We start from the raw sequence: 26,935 nt of genomic DNA on the forward strand, positions 1-26,935 counted from the left end.
CAGAAAGTGTTTAAAAAAGGAAGGATAAAGCATCCCAGATTTGACCAAGTATATATAGAGAAAATCATGCTGTAAGTGACGCAGTTTTGACAGCATTGAGACATTGATTCAGAAAGTTTCTAAAAGAGACGATACAAAAGATATCAAAGAAGATACCAGGAGGAAAAAAAACCTCAGAATTTATTTAATATTCTCCAAGAAACCAAGAAAACATAAATTACTTCCCTGTACTTATTTTCCTATCTATACAACATTTTAAAGAAAATTATATGTACATATATGAATAGCACCCTAAATGAAGTCATTAGTAGGAAATGGACAGAATTTCACTAATGTTCCACAATAGACCACATCTTTTCCATTACACAGTTGCCTAAATAATATAGAGATTATAAGACCTCACTGCAATTATTACAGCTTAGATTAAATAAATTATTTGATTTGATAGAGCAAATTATCTTAAAGATTCTCAGAAAAAGGTTTCCCATTCACACAGTAAAAATCAATCAATATTCTTTTTAATCAATATTCTTCTAGAAGATAACACCATTTCAGAGGGGATTCTTCTATGAATTGATTCAGAGTGAAGGGAGAATACCCAGTAGGGCAATTTATAAGAAGAACTGTAAAAATTGTATACAAACAATTTGAATACACTTGAAAACTCTGATCAATGCAATGATCCTAGAATGATTTCAGAGGTTAGTTGATGAAGAATTCTTCTCACCTGCTTTTAGTTAAGTGATGGACTAAATATGTAGAATGATATGATATTTTGGGCATAGTCAAAAAAGAAATTTGTTTTGCTTGATCATTCATTGTTACAAGGTTGGGTCCTCCCTCTACCCATTGGAGGAAAAAGGGGAGGAAAAAAAATACATGCTTTATAAAAATTGAAAAAAATAAGGCAACAACAACAAAAATAGCCTTGTTAAATAACAATCTGATCACAAATATCAAATAAGGCATAAAAAGATAAGTATTATTATGTATATGTATATATATATATACATATATATAAAGTATGACAGAAAATATATATAATTAAGTTGGGTTTAATAGAGATATGAATGGCTAATCAAAAAAAAAAAAAGAAAAAGAAAAGAAAAAGATGGGATATTTTCATGGTTTAATAAGTAGACAGTCAAAGTGTTCCAGTGTATCTTAGTGAAATAAAGAAAAATTGAGGGTATAGTATCAAGGGTGAATCATTTCTGGGGAACCCAAGGGAACAATGTTCAGAATGAGTATACATAAGTTATTTACAACCTGAAGGAAACTTTCAAATTAATAAAATAATAGATCCATATTCCAAATGTACTCTAAAGTGTGAGTGTATGTGTGTATACTAAAAATCTACAATATGTCTTTATCTCAATTCTAAGACCTGTAGATATGAAGATCAAAGTCAATCCAGTTCAGTCCTTGCCCTTAAGGACCTTAAAACTACTAATCATAAAATGGAAAATAATGTAATTAATATAACCATTGTGTCTTAAGCTTGCTTCTGATCTAAAAGATAAGGGAAATCCTATGTTCCTCTGGCTCATTGGAGGCATCCAGTTAGAATCTAGAAAAACAAATATTTTATAGTGTCCCAAGAGCAGCCTGCTTACAATTCTCCTTATAAGCACTCAAGCTCACAAAGTTCAAAATATCAACCAGTTTTATTTTCAGACTAAAAGATTCATGTCAAAATACTAGGACATATTCAATCTTCATGCCTGATACCACAACTTTGTGACAGGTTTTGGCAGTGGGGAATCCTGGTTTGTTACTTCATATCAACCTTACCACCACCACTGAGTCCCCTTGTTATATATCATGCTGTTCCTTCACAAGAGCTCCAAAGAGTTGGCTACTCATTTCCTTTGCTCTCTGTTTTCTGTGCTCTCTGACCACAGCAGGTAGGGGTTACCTATACTAAGCTTTCACTCAGTCTTTATATTTTAAAGAAAACAAGTAATAGGCTTCTTAGTTATGAAAGAATAAGAGTGAATGAGAGTTAACTTAGCATGACTGACACTGCAGGGAAGAAAGAGGAGCAACTCCAGACTATATAGGTTCTCTTTTCTTATCTTAACAGAGTAGGGACAAAAAAAAAAAGTCAATTAGGTTCAGTCTCTGTGGGTTATTTAAAGGATAGGGTACCCATGCATAAGTATTGTCAAAAATTATAATTATAAAATTAATTTTTAAAAAAAGATAGGGAAGGATTTGAGGGGATGTGAATTAAGTATATGTTCCCAAGTATAAGAATTAAGCACAAATTCCCAAGGATAACATAATTCAAACTTTTTAAAAAAGAAAATGACCTTATAGTCCATTGCCTCCAATCTCCTTATCTTTGTTAATCAGGGCATGCTTTTTAGTAGGCTTTCAGGAAGCAGAATAGGAGTGAGGTTTGGGATGAAATGTTAAAGCAATTAGTTCTTCAAATGTAACCAGGAATACCCTCCCAGTACACACCCAACTTACATCAAGTTTGTCACATTTTAAACAATGGTCCAGATAACTGTTGGGTATTAGTCCTTAATTTGACAAATGATGAAACGGAAACTCAAGAGAAAGAAATTACTTTCTCAAATTCCATATGTGCAACAATTTTCAAGAGATTGGAATTGAGCCCCATTCTTTCACTCATAGGAAATAGGACCTCCAAAAGTTAAGACTCCTTTATTTTTCTTATATCTACTCATTTACAGATCAGTAATAGTTCAAGAGAATGGTGCCCCACATTTGTCAGGTTAACAGCTAAACATCCCCATTCCTCTTTATGTTAAAGAAGGAAATCTCAAGAGCAAATAGGAGGAAGGAACATGCAAACCAATATTTCAACAAATCAGTTTTGTAATAACTATTCCCTCCCTTGACTTATGCCATTACTCAGATTGCATTTCCCTCTTTCCTCTCTTCTCAGGAGATACGCAACAAAGTGGACAGCATTTCTATCCCATTCCTGTATTGCTAAATAAAAAGGCAAAAATTTATCTATGAAAAGTGCAATCTTTGACTTTCAGCTCTCATGTTAATGCTTGTTCTTCATATATCATTTTTTCTTGGTGCAGGGGAAAACAATAAAAATTAAATAGATGAGAGATCAATGTCTAGTCACCAGTTATAATAAAAATAGCATGCATCTGACTAGGCACCAAATAAGTGTAAAGCAGAATCTGATTGACTGGATCCTTACAAATCTAATCAAAAGGACTTTAAACTGAAAAGGAAGAGGGAAGAAGAAAACTGCTTATATATAGCCATCAAGCTATCAATCATATAGAAGAAAATCTCAGAAAACAATCTAAAAAAGCAATAAAAATCCATGCCTAGGTACAAATGCACAAAGTATGGGTAAGCATGCAGGTATTCTAATAACAGGAGAAAAATTAGACAACATATTTATCACTGAGACTTTTTTAGATAGCACCCTGTCTGATGCTGAAAGAAATCAGATATAGGGGAGTGCAGAGTAGTATAAAATATATTTTCAAAAAGAGGAGGATCCAAGGAAGAAAACTGCAATTTTGAAAGTCATTCTCACCAATAATTTGGAATTTTGGTAAGTTTCTTGATGATTCCTTGGAAGTAGGTGACCAATCCTTCTCAGTGTTTGCAATAGAAAAGAAATAGAAAGCCAGACACTGTCCAAAATGAGTTCAAATTAATGAAGTTATTTGCCTAGAATGGTTCTATGTCAGTTTGGAAAAAGGTCTCTAGTGGAATACCCAAGAAAACAGTTTAACTTATTTTTAACAATGACTTGGATAAAGGGATGGATAATATGTTCATTAAGTTTGCAGGTAACAAAAAACAGAGAAGAATATATAATATATTAAGTGACAATCGTTATCTAAAAATATTTCATAATCTAAAAAATTTTGACAGGCTGACTTGAATAAAATAAAATAAAATAGAGATAAATGTCAACTATTACTCTGGTTCAAAAAATAAACTTTGAAAATCCAAGTTAAAAGAAGAATGACTAGAAAATGTTTATCTGCAAAAGATACTGGGATTTTAGTGGACTTCAAGCTCAATATGTTAACAGTAATAATTATTTGATCCAGCAAGCCTAACTCAAACTTGGCCTGCATTAAGAGAGACATAATGTCCAGTCGGTCAATTCATAAGAATTTATAATTATAATAATAGTAGTTAACTCTTTATCTAGCATTTTGAGGCTTGCAAAGCAAGTAACAAATATTATCTCATTTTAGCCACTTAACAACCCTGAAAGGTAGGTGCAATTATTATCCCTATTTTAGAGATGAGAAACTGAGACATAGTTTAAGTGAGATGTCCAGCATCATAAAATTTAAAAAATAATTGAGACTGGATTTGAATTCAGATTTTTCTGACTCCAGGACCAATGTTCTATTTACTTATACCTATTAGCATATTACTCTTATTATAATTGTTTACTATGTGCCAATTATTATACAAAGTGCCAAAATAGAAAGCAAGGCAAAAACATAATCCTTGCCTGCAAAAAACTCATAGTTTAATGAGGGAGACATGATGCAAATGTGTACAGACTGGATATCCATGGAATCATGTGAAGATATTAGGAGAATCCCTGTTTTCCAAAGCTAAGGTCCAGCAAGAAGGCTGTGCCCCAAGTATTGCATAACAACAATCCTTTGCACTCACTCTCTGGATGATCTCAATCACAGCATCCCAGAATCACTTCATAATTATTGTATTACTTTGACCAGCATCAAGTGTTTTCTGAGATCAGACAAGCACCTGCTGTAGCCATGTTTTGGTCATGAAGTCCTTCTATGAATGAAACTTGTCACATTGTTGCTGTTACCCTTTACTGTCAAGGCTACAGCTCACTGCATAGCCATTGGTATAAAGCATTGAGATCTTCCCACATTAAAATGGTTTCCCTAACTAGGGGCAGGATTCTGGCATATGTGTCCTTGCTTGTAAGCTGTTTCCCTCACTTGAAATTAAACTTGTTTGATTCCTGATACACCTGTCTCTAGCCTGCTCTGTTCAGCTCTCTCCATCTATGGGTAAGAGGCTGGTATCCTCTGCGTGACAGGAAATAAAAGGTAATATCAAAGGGAAGGCATGAGTTCTGTGCTGAGGGGTAGGGTGGTTGGAAAGAGGGAATGAAAAACACTTCTTGCGGAAAGTGAAATTTGAGCTGAAGTTTGAGGAAAACCAGGAAAACTAAGAGGTAGAGAGCATTTTAAGGCATTTGGTGCAAACATTGAAAAGGCACCTATGTGGTACAGTGAATTGTATGCCAGGTCTAAAGTTAGGAAGACTCAATCTTCTTGAGTTTAAATCTAACCTCACTAACTTATAGGCTATGTGACTCTGGATAAATCATTTAGTTCTTTTGCCGCTATTTCTCTCCTATAAAATGGACTAGAGAAGGAAATGGCAATGTCTTTGCCAAGAAAATCCAAATGAGATTGCAAAGAATTGGATATGACTGAAAAACAGCAGATATTGAAAAACTCAGGGAATAAACCATAGGAATATTGGAAAGAGGGGACAAGGCTATGAAAAGAGTTAAATGTCAAACAGAGAACTTTTAATTTTAATCTGAAGGTAATAAGAAGCCACTGGAGATTGTTTAATTGGGGAGGAGTGAGGAAGAGTGACATGGTCAGATCTGAACTTTAGAAAAACACTGAATGAAGTGAGTTGAATTGAATGAAGTCTGGATTGAATTGAAGAGCAATTTGAGAGAGATCAGTCAGGCTATTGCAATTTTCTGGAAGGAGGACTATATGAATGGAGAGAAAGGGATATACCAAATGAAAGTTTTGAAAATAGAACAGTGAGAGGGAAGTTAAGAAAGATAAGAGTGTTTGGAGAGAAAATGAGTCTTCTTTTGGACTTATTGAACTATCTGGTTCCAGTTGTCCAAGAAGTTGTTAGTGATGAGAGTATAAGGATTGGGGGAAAAGCTATGACTATGGAATTTACTAACTTCCAGCCAAGATGGCGGTGTAGAGGCAGACAGATGCTTGAGCTCCATGTTTTCTCTCAGGACTTACTTTATGACAAGCCTCGGAGTTAATGCTTGACCGGAAAAGAAACCCACAAATAATCAGCAACAGAAGACATCCTTGAAATTCGCCAGAGAAGGTCTGTGTTTGCTTGGGGGAGGGTCGAGCAGACTGGGCACAGACTGAGGGCAGGCATTGAGAGCGAGATAGGCAGCTCACACAGCTCAGACCAGAGGGGAGAGGGGTACAATCTCTTCCGTTTCTGTGAAAAGACTTTTACCCCAGTGCGGATACTCCGTCTTGGCAGCAAGCCAGGAGTAGCAGAGAAGGTGTAATTACCTGAGGTGAAGAATAAAACCCTGGAAAGCTAGCATTTCTCAGGACCCGGCCACCCCACCCCCACCTGGAGTGACTCAGCATGTTCTTAGAGCTTCAAAGCACAGATGCAACACAGCCTTGCTGCTGTCTCCCGAAGTCTGTAGAGGAAGCCCGGTAACACCATCCAGCCCCATCCCCCCCAGAAACAGACCAATTGTTTCTCTTGTCAATTTGTTTTCTTTGAGTCCTGCTCTGACAAAATGAACAACAAATTCAAAAGGGCTCTAACCATTGACACCTTCTGTATGGAGAGAGAGCAAACTTCAAATACTTCAAATAAAAGCAGATTGTCTCCAGAGGAATCCCCTAAGAGGGATATGAGCTGCTCCTCAATCTCATAGAGGAAATCAAAAAGGCTCTCACAAGAGAGCTAGAAGAGAAATGGGAAAAGGAAAGGGAAACTTGGCAAGAGAGCTGGAGAAGTTATTCCACGCATTTAAAGACAGAGTGGATAAAGAAAACAAATCATTGAGAAATAAAATTAGTGAGCTAGAAAAAGAAAACAGCTCTCTAAAAAATAAAATGGAAGGAATGGAAAAAAATTCCATAGAAGAAAAAAACTCACTTAAAAACTCAATTGGACAATTACAAAAAGATATAAAAAAAGTGAGTGAAGAAAATACATCATTGAAAATTAGACTCGAACAAGTAGAAATGAGTGATTTAAGGAGAAACCAAGAAGTAGTCAAGCAAGACAAGAAAAATGAAACAATTGAAAAGAATGTCAAGTACTTTTTTGGAAAGACAACAGACCTGGAAAACAGATTCAGGAGAGACAATTTGAGAATAATAGGACTCCCTGAAAAATGTGAGGAAAAAAAAGAGCCTGGACACTATTTTCCAGGAAATTATCAAAGAGAACTGCCCAGACGTTTTGGAAACAGAGGGTAAAATAGACATTGAAAAAATTCATCGATCACCTACTGAAAGGGACCCTAAAATCAAAACGCCAAGAAATATATTGGCTGAGTTCAAGAACCATCAGACAAAGGAAAAAATACTGGAAGCTGCTAGAAAAAAGCAATTCAGAGGAGCCACAATAAGGATAACCCAGGATCTAGCAGTGTCCACATTAAAAGAACGAAGGGCCTGGAACATGATATTCTGAAAGGCTAAAGAACTTGGTATGCAGCCAAGAATAACTTACCCAGCAAAAATGAACATCGTTTTCCAGGGAAGAAGATAGACATTTAATGAAATAAATGAATTTCAATTATTCTTGATGAAAAAACCAGACCTACACAAAATGTTTGATCTTCAAATACAGAAGTCAAGAGATTTCTAAAAAGGTAAAAAGAAATCTTGAGAACTATACTTCTGCCAAAAAAAATATGTAAAGAACATATGTACAATTTGTCTTAGAAACTAGAGGTGGAAAGGAAATTATATCATAAAAAAGTATAAAGTGGTGGTACTACATCTCATGAAGAGGCAAAGGTAACCTATTATATCTGAGAAAAAGAAAGGAGGGAGATGAACATAGTGTGTATCAATAGACATATTCGATTTATTGTGAAACTTCTTCCACTTCATTGAAAAGTGAGAGAGAAGGAATAAGCTAAGAGGAAGGCAATACAGAAATTGTGAGAAAAAGGGGTAAAATAGGAAGAGGAACTTTAAGGTGGGGGAGGGATACTAAAAAGGGAGGGCTGTGAAAAGCAACTGGTGTTCACAAGTTTAATACTGGGTAGGGGGGTAAGAGGGAAGGAAAGGAGAAAAGCATAAGCAGGGGTTAACAGGATGGCAAGCAATATAGAATTAGTCATTCTAACCATAAATGTGAATGGGGTAAACTCCCTCATAAAGAGGAAGCAGTTAGCAGACTGGATTAAAAATCAGAATCCTACTATATGTTGTTTACAGGAAACACACCTGAAATAGGGTGATGCATTCAAACTAAAAGTAAAAGGGTGGAGCAGAATATACTATGCTTCAGGTGAAGCCAAAAAAGCAGGAGTAGCCATTCTCATCTCAGATCAAGCAAAAACAAAAATTGATCTAATTAAAAGAGATAAGGAAGGGCATTATATCCTGCTAAAGGGTAACATAGATAATGAAGCAATATCAATATTAAACATGTATGCACCAAGTGGTGCAGCATCTAAATTCTTAAAAGAGAAATTAAGAGAGCTGCAAAAAGAAATAGACAGCAAAACTATAATAGTGGGAGATCTCAACCTTGCACTCTCAGAATTAGACAAATCAAACCACAAAATAAATAAGAAAGAAGTCAAAGAGGTAAATAGAATACTAGAAAAGTTTGATATGATAGATCTTTGGCGAAAGCTAAATGGAGACAGAAAGGAGTATACTTTCTTCTCAGCAGTTCATGGAACCTATACAAAAATTGATCATATACTAGGACATAAAAACCTCAAAATCAAATTCAGTAAGGCAGAAATAGTAAATGCATCCTTTTCAGACCACAATCCAATTAAAATTACATTTAATAAAAAGCCAGGGGAAATTAGACCAAAAAATAATTGGAAACTAAATAATCTTATACTAAAGAATGATTGGGTAAAACAGCAAATCATAGACATAATTAATAACTTCACCCAAAAAAATGACAATAATAAGACATCATACCAAAATGTGTGGGATACAGCCAAAGCAGTAATAAGGGGAAGTTTTATATCTCTAGAGGCCTACTTGCATAAAATAGAGAAAGAGAGGGTCAATGAATTGGGCTTACAACTAAAATTGCTAGAAAAGGAACAAATTAAAAACCCCCAGACAAACACAAAACTTGAAATTCTAAAAATAAAAGGTGAGATTAATAAAATTGAAAGTAAAAAAACTATTGAATTAATTAATAAAACTAAGAGTTGATTCTATGATAAAAACAACAAAATAGACAAATCCTTAGTAAATCTGATTTAAAAAAAGGAAAGAGAAAAAGCAAATTGTTAGTCTAGAAAATGGAAAGGGAGAAGTCACCACTAATGAAGAGGAAATTAGAACAATAATTAGGAGCTACTTTGCTCAACTTTATGCCAATAAATTTGATAACTTAAATGAAATGGAAGAATACCTTCAAGAATATAGCTTGCCCAGATTAACAGAGGAAGAAGTAAGTAGTCTAAATAGTCCCATTTCAGAAAAAGAAACAGAACAAGCTATTAACCAACTCCCTAAGAAAAAATCCCCAGGACCAGATGGATTTATATGTGAATTCTACCAAACATTTAAAGACCAACTAACTCCAACGCTATATAAACTATTTGAAAAAATAGGGATTGAAAGAGTCCTACCAAATTCCTTTTATGACACAGACATGGTACTGATACCTAAACCAGGTAGATTGAAAACTGAGAAAGAAAACTATAGACCAATCTCCTTAATGAACATTGATGCTAAAATCTTAAATAAGATATTAGCAAATAGACTTCAGAAAATCATCCCCAGGATAATACACTATGATCAAGTAGGATTTATACCAGGAATGCAGGGCTGGTTTAATATTAGGAAAACTAATAGTATAATTGACCATATTAATAATCAAATTAATAAAAACCATATGATCATCTCAATAGAGGAGGAAAAAGCATTTGATAAAATCCAACATCCATTCCTACTAAAAACGCTTGAGAGAATAGGAATAAATGGACTATTCTTTAAAATAATAAGGAGCATATATTTAAAACCATCAGTAAACATCATATGTAATAGCGATAAACTGGAACCTTTCCCTGTAAGATGAGGAGTGAAACAAGGTTGCCCAATATCCCCATTGCTATTAAATATAGTACTAGAAACGCTAGCCTTGGCAATAAGAGCCGAGAAAGAGATTCAAGGAATTAGAGTAGGAAATGAGGAAATCAAACTATCACTCTTTGCAGATTGTTAGGATTACTAGGTGAGAACTCAGGTTGTCTGGATAGTGACAAGGTGAGAATTCAGGTTGTCTGGACAATTACAAGGTGAGAACTCAGGTTGACTTGATAGAAGGAGCAAGCTCATTGGCTGAAGTGGTTCCTCCCAGAAGCCCTTGCATTATCCCATGCCCATTCTCTGGGAGGATAAAAGAGAGGACACCCAGAGATAGAAAAGGTCTCTGCATTACATCAGGCCTGACGGGGCTCTCTGCAGGAAGGGAAGTCACTTCTCTGGACAAGAGTTAACAGCAACTGCTTGGAGACAACGGTTCACTACAGGAAGAAGAATCTGTCTGAGAGATTTGAGCAGATCTCTTCCCAGAGAGCGATCCAGCAGCTTCTGGAGACGACAGCTCGCTATAGCAGATGACAAGATAGTATACTTAGAGAACCCCAAAGACTCTGCTAAAAAGCTATTAGAAATAATTCAGAACTTTAGCAAAGTTGCAGGATACAAAATAAATCCACATAAATCCTCAGCATTTTTATACATTACCAACACAATCCAAGAGCAAGAGATACAAAGAGAAATTCCATTCAAAATAACTGTCGATAGTATAAAATATTTGGGAATATATTTATCAAAGGAAAATCAGGAATTATATGAGCAAAATTACGAAACACTTCCCACAAAAATAAAGTCAGATTTAAATAATTGGAAAGACATTGAGTCCTCTTGGATAGGCCGAGTGAATATAATTAAGATGACAATACTCCCTAAACTAATTTATTTATTTAGTGCTATACCAATCAGACTCCCAAGAAACTATTTTAATGACCTAGAAAAAATACCAACAGAATTCATATGGAACAACAAAAGGTCGAGAATTTCAAGGGAAGTAATGAAAAAAAAAATTAAATGAAGGTGGTCTATCTGTACCTGATCTAGAACTATATTATAAAGCAACAGTTACCAAAACCATTTGGTATTGGCTAAGAAATAGACTAGTTGATCAGTGGAATAGGTTAGGCAAGATAGTGAATAAAAATAGCAATCTAATCTTTGACAAATCCAAAGATCCAAAATTTTGGGATAAGAATTCATTATTTGACAAAAACTGCTGGGAAAACTGGAAATTAGTATGGCAGAAACTAGGCATGGACCCACATTTAACACCACATACTAAGATTAGATCAAAATGGGTCCAAGATTTAGGCATAAAGAACGAAATCATAAATAAATTGGAGGAACATGGGATGGTTTACCTCTCAGACTTGTGGAGGAGGAAGGAGTTTGTGTCCAAGGGAGAACTAGAGACCATTATTGATCACAAAATAGAAAATTTTGATTACACCAAATTAAAAAGTTTCTGCACAAACAAAACTAATGCAAACAAGATTAGAAGGGAAGTAACAAATTGGGAAAACATTTTTACAGTTAAAGGTTCTGATAAAGGCCTCATCTCCAAAATATACAGAGAATTGACTTTAATTTATAAGAAATCAAGCCATTCTCCAATTGATAAATGGTCAAAGGATATGAACAGACAATTTTCAGATGATGAAATTAAAACTATTTCCACTCATATGAGTGTTCCAAATCACTACTGATGAGAGAAATGCAAATTAAGACAACTCTGAGATACCACTACACACCTGTCAGATTGGCTAAGATGACAGGAACAAATAATGATGAATGTTGGAGGGGCTGTGGGAAAACTGGGACACTGATGCATTGTTGGTGGAGTTGTGAAAGAATCCAACCATTCTGGAGAGCAATCTGGAATTATGTCCAAAAAGTTATCAAAATGTGCATATCCTTTGACCCAGCAGTGCTACTACTGGGCTTATATCCCATGGAAATACTAAAGAAGGGAAAGGGACCTGTATGTGCCAAAATGTTTGTGGCAGCCCTTTTCGTAGTGGCTAGAAGCTGGAAGATGAATGGATGTCCATGAATTGGAGAATGGTTGGGTAAACTATGGTATATGAATGTTATGGAATATTATTGTTCTATAAGAAATGACCAACAGGAGAAATACAGAGAGGCTTGGAGAGACTTACATCAACTGATGCTGAGTGAAACAAGCAGAACCAGAAGATCATTATACACTTCAACAATGATACTATACGAGGATGTATTCTGATGGAAGTGGATTTCTTCAACATAGAGAAGAGCTAATCCAATTCCAATTGATTAATGATGGACAGAATCAGCTACATCCAGAAAAGGAACACTGAGAAATGAGCGTAAACTGTTATTTTTACCTTCTGAATCCAATTCTTCCTGTGCAACAAAAAATTCAGTTCTACACACATATATTGTATCTAGAATATACTGGAATATATTTAACATATATAAGACTGCTTGCCATCTGGGGGAGGGGGTTGGGGGAGGAAGGGAAAAAATCTGAATAGAAGTAAGTGCAAGGGATAATGTTGTAAAAAATTACCCATACATATGTACTGTCAAAAAAATGTTATAATTATAAAATAAAATAAAAATTAAAAAAAAAAGGGTCCAAGATCTAGGTATAAAGAACGAGATCATAAATAAATTAGAGGAACATAGAATAGTTTACCTCTCAGACTTGTGGAGGAGGAAGGAATTTGTGTCCAAAGGAGAACTAGAGATCATTATTGATCACAAAATAGAAAATTTTGATTACACCAAATTAAAAAGTTTCTGCACAAACAAAACTAATGCAAACAAGATTAGAAGGGAAGTAACAAATTGGGAAAACATTTTTACAGTTAAAGGTTCTGATAAAGGCCTCATCTCCAAAATATACAGAGAATTGACTTTAATTTATAAGAAATCAAGCCATTCTCCAATTGATAAATGGTCAAAGGATATGAACAGATAATTTTCAGATGATGAAATTAAAATTATTTCTACTCATATGAAAGAGTGTTACAAATCACTATTGATGAGAGAAATGCAAATTAAGACAACTCTGAGATACCACTACACACCTGTCAGATTGGCTAAGATGACAGGAACAAATAATGATGAATGTTGGAGGGGCTGTGGGAAAACTGGGACACTGATGCATTGTTGGTGGAGTTGTGAAAGAATCCAACCATTCTGGAGAGCAATCTGGAATTATGTCCAAAAAGTTATCAAAATGTGCATATCCTTTGATCCAGCAGTGCTACTACTGGGCTTATATCCCATGGAAATACTAAAGAAGGGAAAGGGACCTGTATGTGACAAAATGTTTATGGCAGCTCTTTTTGTAGTGGCTAGAAACTGGAAAATGAATGGATGTCCATCAATTGGAGAATTGTTGGGTAAATTATGGTATATGAATGGTTTGGAATATTATTGTTCTATAAGAAATGACCAACAGGAGGAATACAGAGAGGCTTGGAGAGACTTACATCAACTGATGCTGAATGAAACGAGCAGAACTAGGAGATCATTATACACTTCAACAATGATACTGTATGAGGATGTATTCTGATGGAAGTGGATATTTTCAATATAGAGAAGAGCTAATCCAATTCCAATTGATCAATGATGGACAGAATCAGCTACATCCAGAAAAGGAACACTGGGAAATGAGTGTAAACTGTGAGCATTTTTTGTTTTTGTTTTTCTTCCCAGATTATTTTTACCTTCTGAATACAGTTCTTCCTTTGCAACAACAACAATAACAAAATTCGGTTCTGCACATATATATTGTACCTAGGATATAATCTAAGATATTTAATATGTATGGGAATGCCTGCCATCTAGGGGAAGGGGTGGAGGGATGGAGGGGAAAAATTTGGAACAGAAGGGAGTACAAGGGATAATGTTGTAAAAAAAAAAAAAAATTACCTATGCATATGTACTGTCAAAAAAAATTATAATTATAAAATTAATAAAAAATTTAAAAAAAGAAAAGAAAAAAAGAAAAGCTATGGCTATGGAATGATGTATAGATCTCATAGCAGTCAGATAGGAAAGAAAGTAGTACAGATCAGTATCATAAATACCAACAGAGGGGAGTGGATACAAGTATAGAGTATGATCAAAAAAGGCGTTAAAGACAAAAAAGAATTATGTGGACTGAAAAAAAGGCCATTTCATCTGGCAATTAAGAGATATTGATGACTTTAGAGAGAGTAATTTTGATTGAATGAAGCCAGATTACAGAAAGTTTAGAATCAAATGAAAGGAGAAGCAATAGAGGCCGTGTTTCTATAGATAGTTTTTTCAAGGACTTGATATATACTAGATTACAGTGGTCATTTACTATGATGTAATTTTTACCTAGTCTCTTCCACTGATCCACTACTCTATTGCTTAGCCAATACCAAATTACTTTGATAATTACTTCTTTAAAATACAGTTGGAGATCTGGTACAACCAGACTACCTTCTTTTACATTTTTTTTTCTCATTGATTCCCTTGATATCCTTGAGCTTTTGCTCTTCCAGATGAATTTCTTTATTACTATATTATTTTTCTAGCACTGTAAAATATTTTGGATAGTTTGATATGGCACTGAATAACAAAGACAAATAGCTTAATTTAAAATTTAAAATTGTTATGTTTATTATATTGGCTCAATCTACCCATGAGCAATCAATATTTCTCCAGTTGTTTAGATCAGACTTTATTTGTATGAAAATTATTTTATAGTTGTGTCCCTATAGTTCCTGAGTTTGTCTTGGCAGGTAGATTCCTAAATATTTTATATTGTCCATAGTTATTTTAAATGACATTTCTCTTTCTAACTTTTGCTGCTGAACTTTGTTGGTAATAATGTATAAGTGCTTATAATTTATATGGGTTTATTTTGTTTCCCACAGTTTTGCTAAAATTATTCATTTCAACTAGTTTTTTTAGTTGATTCTCTAGGATTTTATAAGTATGCCATTATATCATCTTCAAAGAGTGATACTTTTGTTTCTTCATTGTTTCTTCTAATTCCTCTAATTTATTTTGCTTCTTTTATTGATATAGCTGACATTTCTAGTACAATATTAAATATTAGAAGTGATTATGAGCATCGCTGATTGTACTGGAAAGAATGCTAACATCCCTATTACAAATCCTGTATGCTAATAGTTTTAAATAAATATTATTTATTATTTTAAAATAAGCTGCACTTATTCATATGCTGTCTAATGTTTTTACTAGGAATGGCTGCTGTATTTTGTCAAAGGCTTTTTCTGCTTCTCTTGAGATCATATCTGATTTTATTAATTTTGGTTTTGATATGATCAGTTTTGTTGATAGTTTTCCTAATATTTAACCAGTCCTCTATTCCTGGTATAAATCCCACCTGGTCATAGCACATGATTCTTGTGATAGATTGCTATAATGTATTTGCTAGTATTTTATTTTAAAATGCTGCATCAATATTCATAAAGAATATTAGTCTATAATTTGCTTTCACTGTTTTGGCTCTTCCTGGTTTGGGTATCAGTACCATATTTGTGTCATAAAAGGAATTTGATAGGACTCCTCCTTTGCCTATTTTTCCAAGCAGTTTATTGGAATTAGTTATTCTTTAAATGTTTGGTAGAATTCACTTGTGTAACCATCTGGTCCTAGGGAATTATTTTTGAGGAAATTCATTGATGGCTTGTTCAGTTTATTTTTCTAGGATTGTGTTATTTAAGTTGTTTTTTCTTCTAGTAATCTGGGCAATTTATGTTTTTGTAGGTATTCATCCATTTAATTTAGATTGTCAATTTTGTTGACATATAATTGGGCAAAACAGCACCTAACAATTATCTTTATTTCCTCTTCATTGATGATGAATTCTCCCTTTCATTTTTGATACTAGAAATTTAGTTTTCTTCTTTCCAATTTTTTTTCTGAGGCAATTGGGGTTCAGTGACTTCCCCAGGGTCACACAGCTAAGAAGTGTTAAGTGTCGGAGACCAGATTTGAACTCAAGTCTTCCTGACTTCAGGGCTGGTACTCTATCTACTATTCTTTTCTTTTTTTAAACAAATTAAACAAAGGTTATTGATTTTTTTTTCATAAAACAAGCTTCTGATTTTATTTATTAGTTTAATGGTTTTCTTACTTTAAATTGTATTGATCTCTAATTTTCAGTATTTCCTATTTTGTGTTTAAATGGAAATCTTTAATTTTTTCTAGTTTTTTTTTTTTTTTTTTTAGTTGCTTGCCCCTCATTGATCTGCTTTTTCTCTATTTTATTGGTGTAAACAATTAGAAACACTTCCCCTAAATACTACCTTGACTGTTTCCCATAAATTTTGGTATGTTGTCTCATTGTCATCATTTTATTTTATGAAATTATTAATGTTTCTATGATTTGTTCTTTGACCCACTTGTTTTTTTAGGATTAGATTATTTAATTTCAACTGATTTTTAATCTCTCATTCCATTGTCTATTATTAAATATAATATTTATTGCATTATGATCTGAAAAGTATGCATTTGCTATTTCTTATTTTCTGCATTTGGTTGTGAGGTTTTTGAGTCATAATACATGCTTAATTTTTTTTCTAGGTGTCTTGTACTTCTGGGGGAAAAATGATATTCTTTCTATTCCTATTCAGTTTTCTCTAGAGATCTAGCATATCTAATTTTTTCATAATTTTATTCACCTCCAGTTCTTTATTATTTAGTTAGATTTATTTAGTTCTGAGAGGGGAAAGTTGAGGCACCTGAGTCATATAGTTTTATTATCTATTCTTTTCTGTAACTTATTCCACTTCTCCTTTGAAAATTTAGATGCTATACATTTGATATAGATCTGTTTAGTTGAATTCAGGTTCAGTTTCTAACCCAAGTAAAGGCATTTTAGTGAGATTTACTCACTCAGTGGCGGGGCAAGCTACCTAAAGGAGTCAACAGTCCAGCAAAGCAAGACAAGGATTTTTATAGAGAAAATGGTGCTGGTTACATCACAAGATATGTAAAATTTGAGGTTATATAAGGAGTTTGCTAACATGGGAAGTCCTTTAGCCTTCGTGGAACTGCTTGTGTAGCTACCCAGAATGCATACAGAATTGGGGGGTATTAACTAAAATGAAATTGGGGGATGGTAATGATATCGTAACAGCAAAGAAGGAAAATTCTGCAGATGCCATGTCATAGGAAAGATTTGACATTTGTTGTCCAATATTCTATCATGCATACTATTGGCCCTACGTTCTTATTGGTTTATTTCTGTGTTTTCTTTTGTGATAACATGGTGATATGGTTACAGAATATGCTGGCCTGCTCATTATTCTGGTGATATCCATGGATAATGGGGCTTGGAGTTGGGGGCAGGTTTGGGCTGAGGTGGTCTGGGGACAAATACCAGAATCATTTCGTTGTTTATAATACTTTTAATCAAGATAAAATTTCCTTCTTTATCTCTTTTAATTAGTTACCCCTGCTTTCTTTGTTTCAGATGAATAATAGATTCTGCTGCAGCTCCTTGCCTTTACTCTGTGTGTATATCTCGCCTTAAAATATGTTTCTTGTAAACAACATATTGTAGGATTCTGGTTTTTAATCCATTCTGCTATCTGCTTCTGTTTTACAGATGTGTTCATCTTACTCACATTTATACCTATAATAACTAATTATCTATTTCCCCTGTACCATTTTTATTTATTTATCCCTTCTCTAAGTACTAATTTCTTTGCCTTCCAGTATATTATTTTCTAAGTCCTCTAGTTCTTTAATGTGGAAGCTGCCAAATTCTATGTAATCCTAATTGTAGCTCCATGATATTTGAATTATTTCTTTTTGACAACTTATAATACTTTCTCCCTGATTGGGGAGCTTTGGAATATGATGTTCCTGATAGTTTTCATTTTAGGATCTCTTTCAGATGGTGATTTTTTTACCATGTATTTCAGACAATCCAATAATTTTTTATGTTCTGTTTTCTGTTTTCTAGGTCAGATGTTTTTCCAATGAGAATTCACATTTTCATCCATTTTTTTTTTTTTTGCTTTTTTGATTTTGTTTTTATCATATCTTGATGTTGCATGGAGTCATTAGTTTCTACTTGTTCAATTCTAATTTTCAAAGTTTTATATTCTTCAGTGAACTTTTGTACTTCCTTTTCCATTTGGTGGATTCTAATTCTTAGGGAATTATTTTCCTTATTGCCATTCACTCTTTTTTCATGATTCTCTTTATTCTTATTTCTTTTCCAAGTTTTTCTTCTGCTTATCTAATCCTTTTTAAGCTCTTCCAGGATTTCTTCTAGGTCCTGAGGCCAAATTCAATTTTTTTTTTTTGAAGCTTCTCATTTAGCCATTTTTACACTATTGTCCTCTTTTAAGTTTATGCCTTAATCCTATCACCATAATAACTTTCTGTGATCAAGCTCTTTTTGTTTGTTTGTTTGTTTTGTTTATTTTTCTGCTCTTTTTGGTGATTTGATGTTTTTATGTGAGAGTAGAGCTCTGGTTCTACACTGTCCCAACCTTGTGCATTGGGGTTCTGGATCTTATTGCAGGGTTTAACTGCTTGCTCTTTGGAGGTTCAGTTCTCTTTTGCTTTATACTGAAGGTTGGGGCCTCTGTACTAACAGCCCTTGGTATGAGGTTTAGCTAGAGGCCTGCTCCAAAAGTAGAGCCTTGCTACCAGGTTGGTAGGGTACAAGTTTTTCTGATGACCGTCCCTGGAGGAGAGATGTTATTGCTGGTCTACCCTAGGTGTGAGGTCCTGCTCATGGGTTGTTATAGAAATAGAGTCTTGCTGTGTTAGGTTCCTGGGGCAGGGTCTTGCTATTGGCCACCACTGGTACAAGGCTTCACTATTGGTCAGCAGTGTCTCACTGGTGACTTGTTCTAGGGCCTTGATGCACTACACAAACTGCTCATGTGCTTAGGGGGCTACTGGTCTTCAGAAGATAAGCCATTATTTTATTTAGTATTTTTGATCTCTCTTTTACCAAGCTATTAAATCTTTCTATAATTTTCTTGTGTAACTCATTTCCTTTCACATTTTTCCTCTATCACTTTTATTTTATCTTTAAAATCACAACTTGCTCTTTTAAAAAAAAATCTCCATAGTTCTTTTAGGAATTATTTTAGAGCTCGTGTCCAGTCTGCATGTTTGAGGATTTGTTTGTAGATGTTTTCAAGTTTTTGTCATTTTCAACATTTGTGTCTTCAGTTTACCTTTTTAATGTTCAGGTTATTTTTCATTTTTGTTCATTTATTCAGCCAATTTATTGTCTTGAGATTTTATTCTTTGAGGATGAAGGGAATGTTTGGCCTGAACTTCTGTTTTTGTTTTTTGTTTTTCTCACTTTCACAGATATTGGGGACCTGTAAGTTTTCAGGGCTTCTAAAGTAGTGTGATCTAGGAAGAGTTCTGTTCACTATCTTCCAGTCTGCACTTTTACTCTTATATAGGATAAGAGCCCTTATTACTGGGATTCTCCTCTTCTAGACACCCTATACCCATAATCCAGAAGTAACTGGGCAACAGAACAGTCAGACAGCACTCCCTTCTTTCTCCATAGTAGAGCAGGGATTCCCTGTGATTTCTTTCTGACAAAGTGTTAAGACTGCTCCCCATCATTGCTGTTGCAACCACATCCACAACTTGTGCCACTTCTGCTGAATATAGAACTTCTCAATTAGTCCCCACTTCAACGTATTTGTTTCTGTATTTCTAAGCTTTTCTGGGAGAGAAAAATTACCCCTTGTGAATTTTTTGTTGATTTTCCTGCTCAGAATTTGATTTGTCACTTTTATAGTTGTAGAGGAAGGGTTGTTGAGCGAGCTTGGCAAAAAAAATGACTCTTTTAATCTACAAGATTGAAGATGAGAGAATGGGGATGATAGCAAAAACAATATGCAATAGAAACTCAAGGATAACTATAGAGAGATTTGTTTTCGCAAACCTCTTACTATCTCTTCATGAGAAGCAAGGGAGAAGGAAAGATGGTGAGGAAATTTTTTTTGAGTGATGTGAAAAGAAGAATGGAAAAATAGAGACTGTTTAGCAAATGGCCTAATTTTTTTAGTGAAGTACTAGCTAGGTCATCCACTGAGAAAAATGGGAAAGAGGTACCATGAAAAATTTGAGAAGGATAAAAAGGTTTAGAAGAAGTGCTTTGATGAATTAGATAGTGAATTAATTAAGGAAGTATGGAGTATTTTCTATAGTGAGGGAAAATTTAAGATTATATAACATTTATCCATGGATCCAGATCTGTTTAGCAGCATTTGAATAAGTCCAAAAGGTAGCAGTAGATGGCTAGGAGAAATCAAAGGGTAAAAGCAGCAAGAAATTCAAGTGTAGCAAATAGTACTACACTGATTATACAAGAGATTCAAATAGGAAAGGGTAAAGAAAAGGAAAGGGTTGGTGAATGATTATGGGAAAGTGAGAGTCTGGAATACTTGAGGGAGAACAAAGAGTATGCTAACTGCCCTACCAATAATAAATGAGTTAGGGAACATCAATAAAAAGCAATCAGTATAACATAGAGATGTCTAATGATACAGGATCATCAGAAATGAGGTTTTCAGAGAATGACAAAAAGTAGAAGTGAGAATGGAAATGATTAAAACAAATCTGTTAGTTGTGGACTAGGTATTGAAGAGAGCAAAGCAGAAAAAAGGACTATATCTGGAAAGGGACATTTGGAGAATGAGTTGGGGGATCATTGGAAATGAAGAAGGGATATATTTCAGTATCTGAGGGTTCTTAATCATTGGAATATGGAAAGTATACAGGGGTGGAAATATGTTAACTAACCATTGAGGTAAGAAGACTCTGGAAGAGATAATCTTGCAGTATTCTGACCTAGTTAGATGACATCTAAAGTATTGTGTTCCTGTTATATGAGGACCAGCTTGATTAAATGTCTATGTTTAGTATGGAGAAGAGAAGACTTGGGAGAGACATTATAATTGTTTATTCAAGAATTTGAAGAGTTGCAGTATAGAAGAGAGATTAAATTTTCTCTATTTGGTCGCAGAGGATGGAACTAGAAGCAATGGGTGAAAGGAGGCATATTTAAGCTTGATATAAAGAAAAATTTCCCAACAATTATATTTTTCTTAAAGAGTGTGCTGCCATAAGAAAAAAAAATGTATTTGTAATGGGATAGTATGAACCAATTTGTGAACTAAGCCCAAGTTTTGCTCTTGCTCCACGTTATTCCTTGTGTTATACTAATTACTCTTATTTCTCTATTATTGGTACAGTAGAAAGGAAACTGAACTTAGAATTAGAGAATCTGAGCTAAGATGTAGGTTCTATCTTCTACCTGGGCAACACTGGACAAATCATTTAATCCTTCTAGGGTTCCATTTTCTCATTTTAAAAAATGAAGTTAGACTAGAGGAATTCTAAAGTAATTTTTAGTTCTAACTCTATTATAATATGAATAAACTGTAAGTCTTGCAAAGTACTTTCCTCACAACAACTCTAGAAGGTTTGTGACACAAGAATTCCATTTTATAGATGGTGAAACTAAGTCATGGAGAGATTAAGTGATTTGTCCAGGCAATTACTAAGAGCCATGATTTAATTCCTGGATTATCATTCATGTCCCACCCACTAATTGTATGTACACTCCAAGGCTTTAACCTGAGTCCCCTTCTCTACAGATTCTCTTTTGTTTAGCTCATCAACTTCCATGATTTCAATTGCCATCTTTATCCAATTGATTCCTACAAATATGTAACCATTTATAATCTCATTCCTAAATTTTAGTTCCTCATCACCAGATAGTTGTCTTTTGGATATTTCCTATGGGATATGTCATAAGCAACCCAGACACAACATGTTCAAAACAGAACTAATTATTGTTCCCTCAAATCTGTTTCTCTTCCTAATTTTTCAATTTATTTTCAAGTTATTGCACATATCCAAGCAGTTGCCATGTCTTGTCAATCCCATACAAGTCCCTTCTCTCTAATCAAATGGCCACAGCTTAACTTCAGTCTTTTAGCATCTCTGGCCAGAACTATTGCAATAGCTATCTAAATAGTGTACAAATCTTTCAAATATCTCTCTTTTCAATTCAAACTTCACATACCTACCAAAGTGACTTGTAAAGGGCTGAAACTCTTGAGTTAATGCACTGAGGTCAGACAATCGAGCACTTGAGGCTAATTACCAATTGGACAATACTCTATTAGAATATACTTGGAACATGGTCCTTCCCACTATTTTGTGCTGGCCCAGTCATTTGGTGTATACATTACTCTTATTCAAATACTCTAAATTCTAGCCACATTAACCTATTTGCCCCTTTTTGAATGCAAAATTATGCCTCCTCTTTCTCTATGCTTTTGCATATGTTATATTCCCATACCTGGAATGCATTCCCTTCTTCCTCCTAGAATACTTGGCTTCCTTCAGGTCTCAGATCAATTATGATCATCCGATCTACTTATATACTTTTCCTGATCTCTATCCTGCCCTCATCATTCCCTTGAAATTTGTGTGTGTGTATGTGTGTGTACATATATACATACATATATACATATATATGTATATGTACACACGTGTATGTATATATATATATATGTGTGTGTGTATATATATATATATGTATGTATGTAAATGGAATCCCAACATTAAGAATATGTGTGTATGTATTCTTAATGGTGAGGTTCCACTGATTATCCTATATACTTAAAAGTTATTACTTTTGTTAAATAAGAGCACTACTTTTTGGATCAATTTGACTATAAACAGGATTTGAATCAAATTATGTGAAAACTTAGTTATACCCTAAAGAATTAGTGTAAAAGAAAGGACCTACCTCAAAACAAGAGAGAGCAAGGTGAGAGAAAAAGGGAGAGGAAAGGAGGAAAGGAAGGAAACAGAGAAGGGGAGAAAGAGAGTTTATCTATAGGCATCTCTAAGCAGGAAACTGGAGAAAAGGTCAGCTTCTCTCTAATATCCCTTATATCCACAAACAAACGAACATAATATATTGTTGCATTACCCAAAGACTGGTAAATTGATAAACAGGGTAAACAGGGAATAAGTGAAAAGAGATGTAATTACAGAGTTAAGCATAGAACCTAATTTCTGACTCCATATTAGTGATAGAGCAGAGTTAAGGTGCTACTCAAAATTGCATATTGTATATCTAGCTAAGGATATCTTGGCTCTGTCTCTTTTACACTTTACAGCTTTGTAAATAATAGTTTACTAGGTAAGCCCAAAAGTCCCCAAACTCTTTCTAATTGCTAGACTTTCATTGAGTTTGATATATTGGCTATGGCTTAAATAATTTTTTGTGACTATAAGAGAATCTCCAAGAATCTTTTCAAACTATGAACTGTGACACACACTTCCTTAGGAATTTTCCTAATGGGACATTTGAAACAAATGTGATTGAATTTAATTTTCGCCTAAACACTGTGCTATAGATAACACACTGGCCATGAACTTGGGAAAACCTGAGTTCAAATCCAACCTCAGACATTTAATATTTGCTAGCTGTGTGACCTTGGGCAAGTCACTTAACTCCAATTGCCAAAAAAAAAAGAGTAATAATAATAAAACAAATTCCCCAAAACTGAAGAGGAAAGAACCACATGGACCATTAGGGCCATTGAATTGTCTTAGGCTTAAGACAGGTTAATTACATTAATAGAGTGTTACATATTTTATGTTCATATTGTTTACCCAGGAAAATGTGATTTTCTTGGAGATGCATACTGTTTCCTTTGCATCTCTAGGACCCATAGAGTGTCTAGGTACTTTATAATACCTTGGAGTAAGTACTAAATAAATTCTTGAGTCTTCTTATTCTGACAGAGTTTTATTTAATTATGGAGGATGTGTCCTATGATAACAAAAACCCTTAGAGAAAAAAGAAGGTATAAATTAGTGACCCAAAACATTGGATGTTTTCTATCATGACTTCTATATAAATTCATTAATCTTCTCATTGAAAGCTAAGTTCAAATCAAAGTCAACAAAAATAAGCTTAACAACTTACATTGAATGCAGCTAAGTAATTAAGACAGAATAAGCAAACAAGATCAAATTTGAATCAGTGAATCTCAAAGCAGACATAGCCTGCCACCATCACCATCAGCTGGCTCATGACATAGATGACTTGTGTTGTCATACTGTTTGATTCATTTGGATGTGAAATGTATAAACTCAAAATTAAGCAATCTTTGTATGAGAGTTAAAGGTACTATAATAACTGAATATTTCTTGATATCTTTCATTCCAGTAGGTACAATATGATAATCTGGTTTCCAAAAAAGGTAACTTTTTAAAAATTGAAATAATAAAGGATGGTTTTAATCATTTGAAATATTCAGCAATTAAATTTAAATTTAGTTGTCTTAAATTCTTACTCTCTAGTTTCTTAAGTGAAATAATATCCCTTTGTGGTGGATAAACTATCCAAAAAGAAAATCTTTTGGGGCAGCTGAAGCTAGAACAAAGAAAATAATTTAACAAACCAAAATACAGAAACTTAAATTAAGTATCCCAAAATAAAAAATAATAATAATAAAATAAATAGGTCCATTGTATTTACTGATTTTGATAGAGAGAAAATATCACATTTTTTTGTTTAGATGTTTTAGCTACAGATAGAATGGAATATATCTAAATATCTTGAAAGCATGCATATAGAGTACATAGACAAGATTTTTCAAAAGAAAAAATAAACTTGATATTTTCAAAAAGCACAAAAAACCTTTTTTTTTTTCCTGAGGCAATTGGGGTTAACACAGCTAGGAACCTTTTTTTTTTTTTAAACTCCATCTTGAAAGCAAAAGAATTACTTGTATCATACGAGTTTGCTTACAGAATTGCTAAGTGTAAATGCTTTCTATAGGAAATATGTGTGCTTGGCAAATCACACACAAAGTAAATTTGCAAAGTTGATACATTTGCAGATAATACAGTGAAAAGAAGAATTGCCTATATATCTGAAGATCTTTGTAATCAATCAAGAAGCTAAAATCTTCATTGAAAATAAATGATTCAACAGATGAAGTTAAAAATAGTCACTTGACTACATAAATATGACACAGTTGAAATTAATAGGAAGCTTTGCAAGACTATTGATGACAATGCTGCATTAACATATATTTTCAATATAAATGATGGATTTTTTAGAATTAAGATGATCTAATGGAAAATTTTATTGGACTTTTCACTGAGAGCTCAATTGATGTCAGCATGAAAGACAGACCTATTTGTCACTTGGGAGCTGGGGGGGGGGAGGGGCCTTCCCTTTCCACAAGAGGCTCTATTTTGGATTCACATAGACCTATATTCATCCTGAAGTAATGATGACCTTAAAAGGGGTCTGTCTCTCTGTCTCTGTCTCTATCTCTGTTTCTCTGTCTCTGTTTGTATATTTGTACACATATGTGTGTATTTGTGAATGTTTCTCTATCTCTACGTGTGCATATGTTTTTCTCTCTGTCTCCCCTCCATATCTTGGAGTAAGTGTAACTCTGAAGAAATCTCCAAAACAAAATTTATATATAGTGCATGTCTAAGTGTGATAAGTAGACCTGACTCAGATGCTCCCCTGTTAGTTTAGATTAGGTTTGGGAACAAAATGAGGTAAAGTAGATAATTAAACACAACAACAACAACAACAAAAGATTTAATTCAGCCCACCAATTGGAGAATGATTGGTTAAATTGGGGTATATGAATGTTATGGAGTATTATTGCTCTGTAAGAAATGACCAATGGGATGATTTCAGAAAGGCCTGGAGAGACTTACATGAACTGATGCTGAGTGAAATAAGCAGAACCAAGAGATCATTATACACGGCAACAACAATACTATATGATGATCAGTTCTGGTGGACATGGCTCTCTTCAACAATGAGATGAACCAAATCAGTTCCAATAGAGCAGTAAAGAACAGAACCAGCTACACCCAGAGAAAGAACACTGGAAAATGAGTATAGACCACAACATAATATTTCCACTCTTTCTGTTATTGTTTGCTCGAATTTTTGTTTTTTCTTCTCAGGGTATTTTTACCTTCTTTCTAAATCAGATTTTTCTTGTGCAACAAGATAACTGTATAAATATGTATACATATATTGTATTTAACATATACTTTTATATTTAACATGTATGGGACTGCCTGCCATCTAGGGGAGGGAGTGGAGGGAGGAGGGAAAAAGATGAAACAGAAGTTTTTGTAAGGGTCAATGTTGAAAAATTACTCATGCATATGTTTTGTATATAAAAAGCTATAATAATAAAAAAAGAGATTATTTTAAAATACAAAGCTATAGAATATAAAAGATACTCAATGGTACTACAGATTAGGCAGATTCCCCCATTTCTCCCTTTATTATCCCTCTCTCTCCTTCATATGGAAATGTATCTAGCAATCAAAGTTAAGGTATAGGGACTCTCAAGGTCTTGGGACATTCACAAAGTCTGAAGCACCCTGATCATATTGTTTATGGAACATTCACACCTAGTTTACAGACTTATTGATTGACAGCTGAATTTTATTATCTGATTTCTGTGATTAATTAGAATGGATGTGTAACACAACTCTTCCACTAAAATAGTACATTTCTGCATTATGGAAGAACACTGTGGATTTCTTTAGACAAAATACATGGAAGGATGCTTGAGTTAGGAGAAGAAATTGTCATTTTTTTGTGATAATCATAAACACAAAGCAAATTTATTTTATAACAATCATTTTCTTGGATATTTTTGAAAAACTGAATACTCCCAATAAATCAGTATAAGAACTTCAAATTCATTCTCTGTTACATAGAAATAAAATTACTTCAGTTTAAAGTCAGAGATATGGATAACACATATTTAAAAGACTATTGCTATTTTTCCCAA

The sequence above is a fragment of the Sminthopsis crassicaudata genome, chromosome 5 (assembly GCF_048593235.1).
Source record: "Sminthopsis crassicaudata isolate SCR6 chromosome 5, ASM4859323v1, whole genome shotgun sequence".
NCBI lineage: Eukaryota > Metazoa > Chordata > Mammalia > Dasyuromorphia > Dasyuridae > Sminthopsis > Sminthopsis crassicaudata.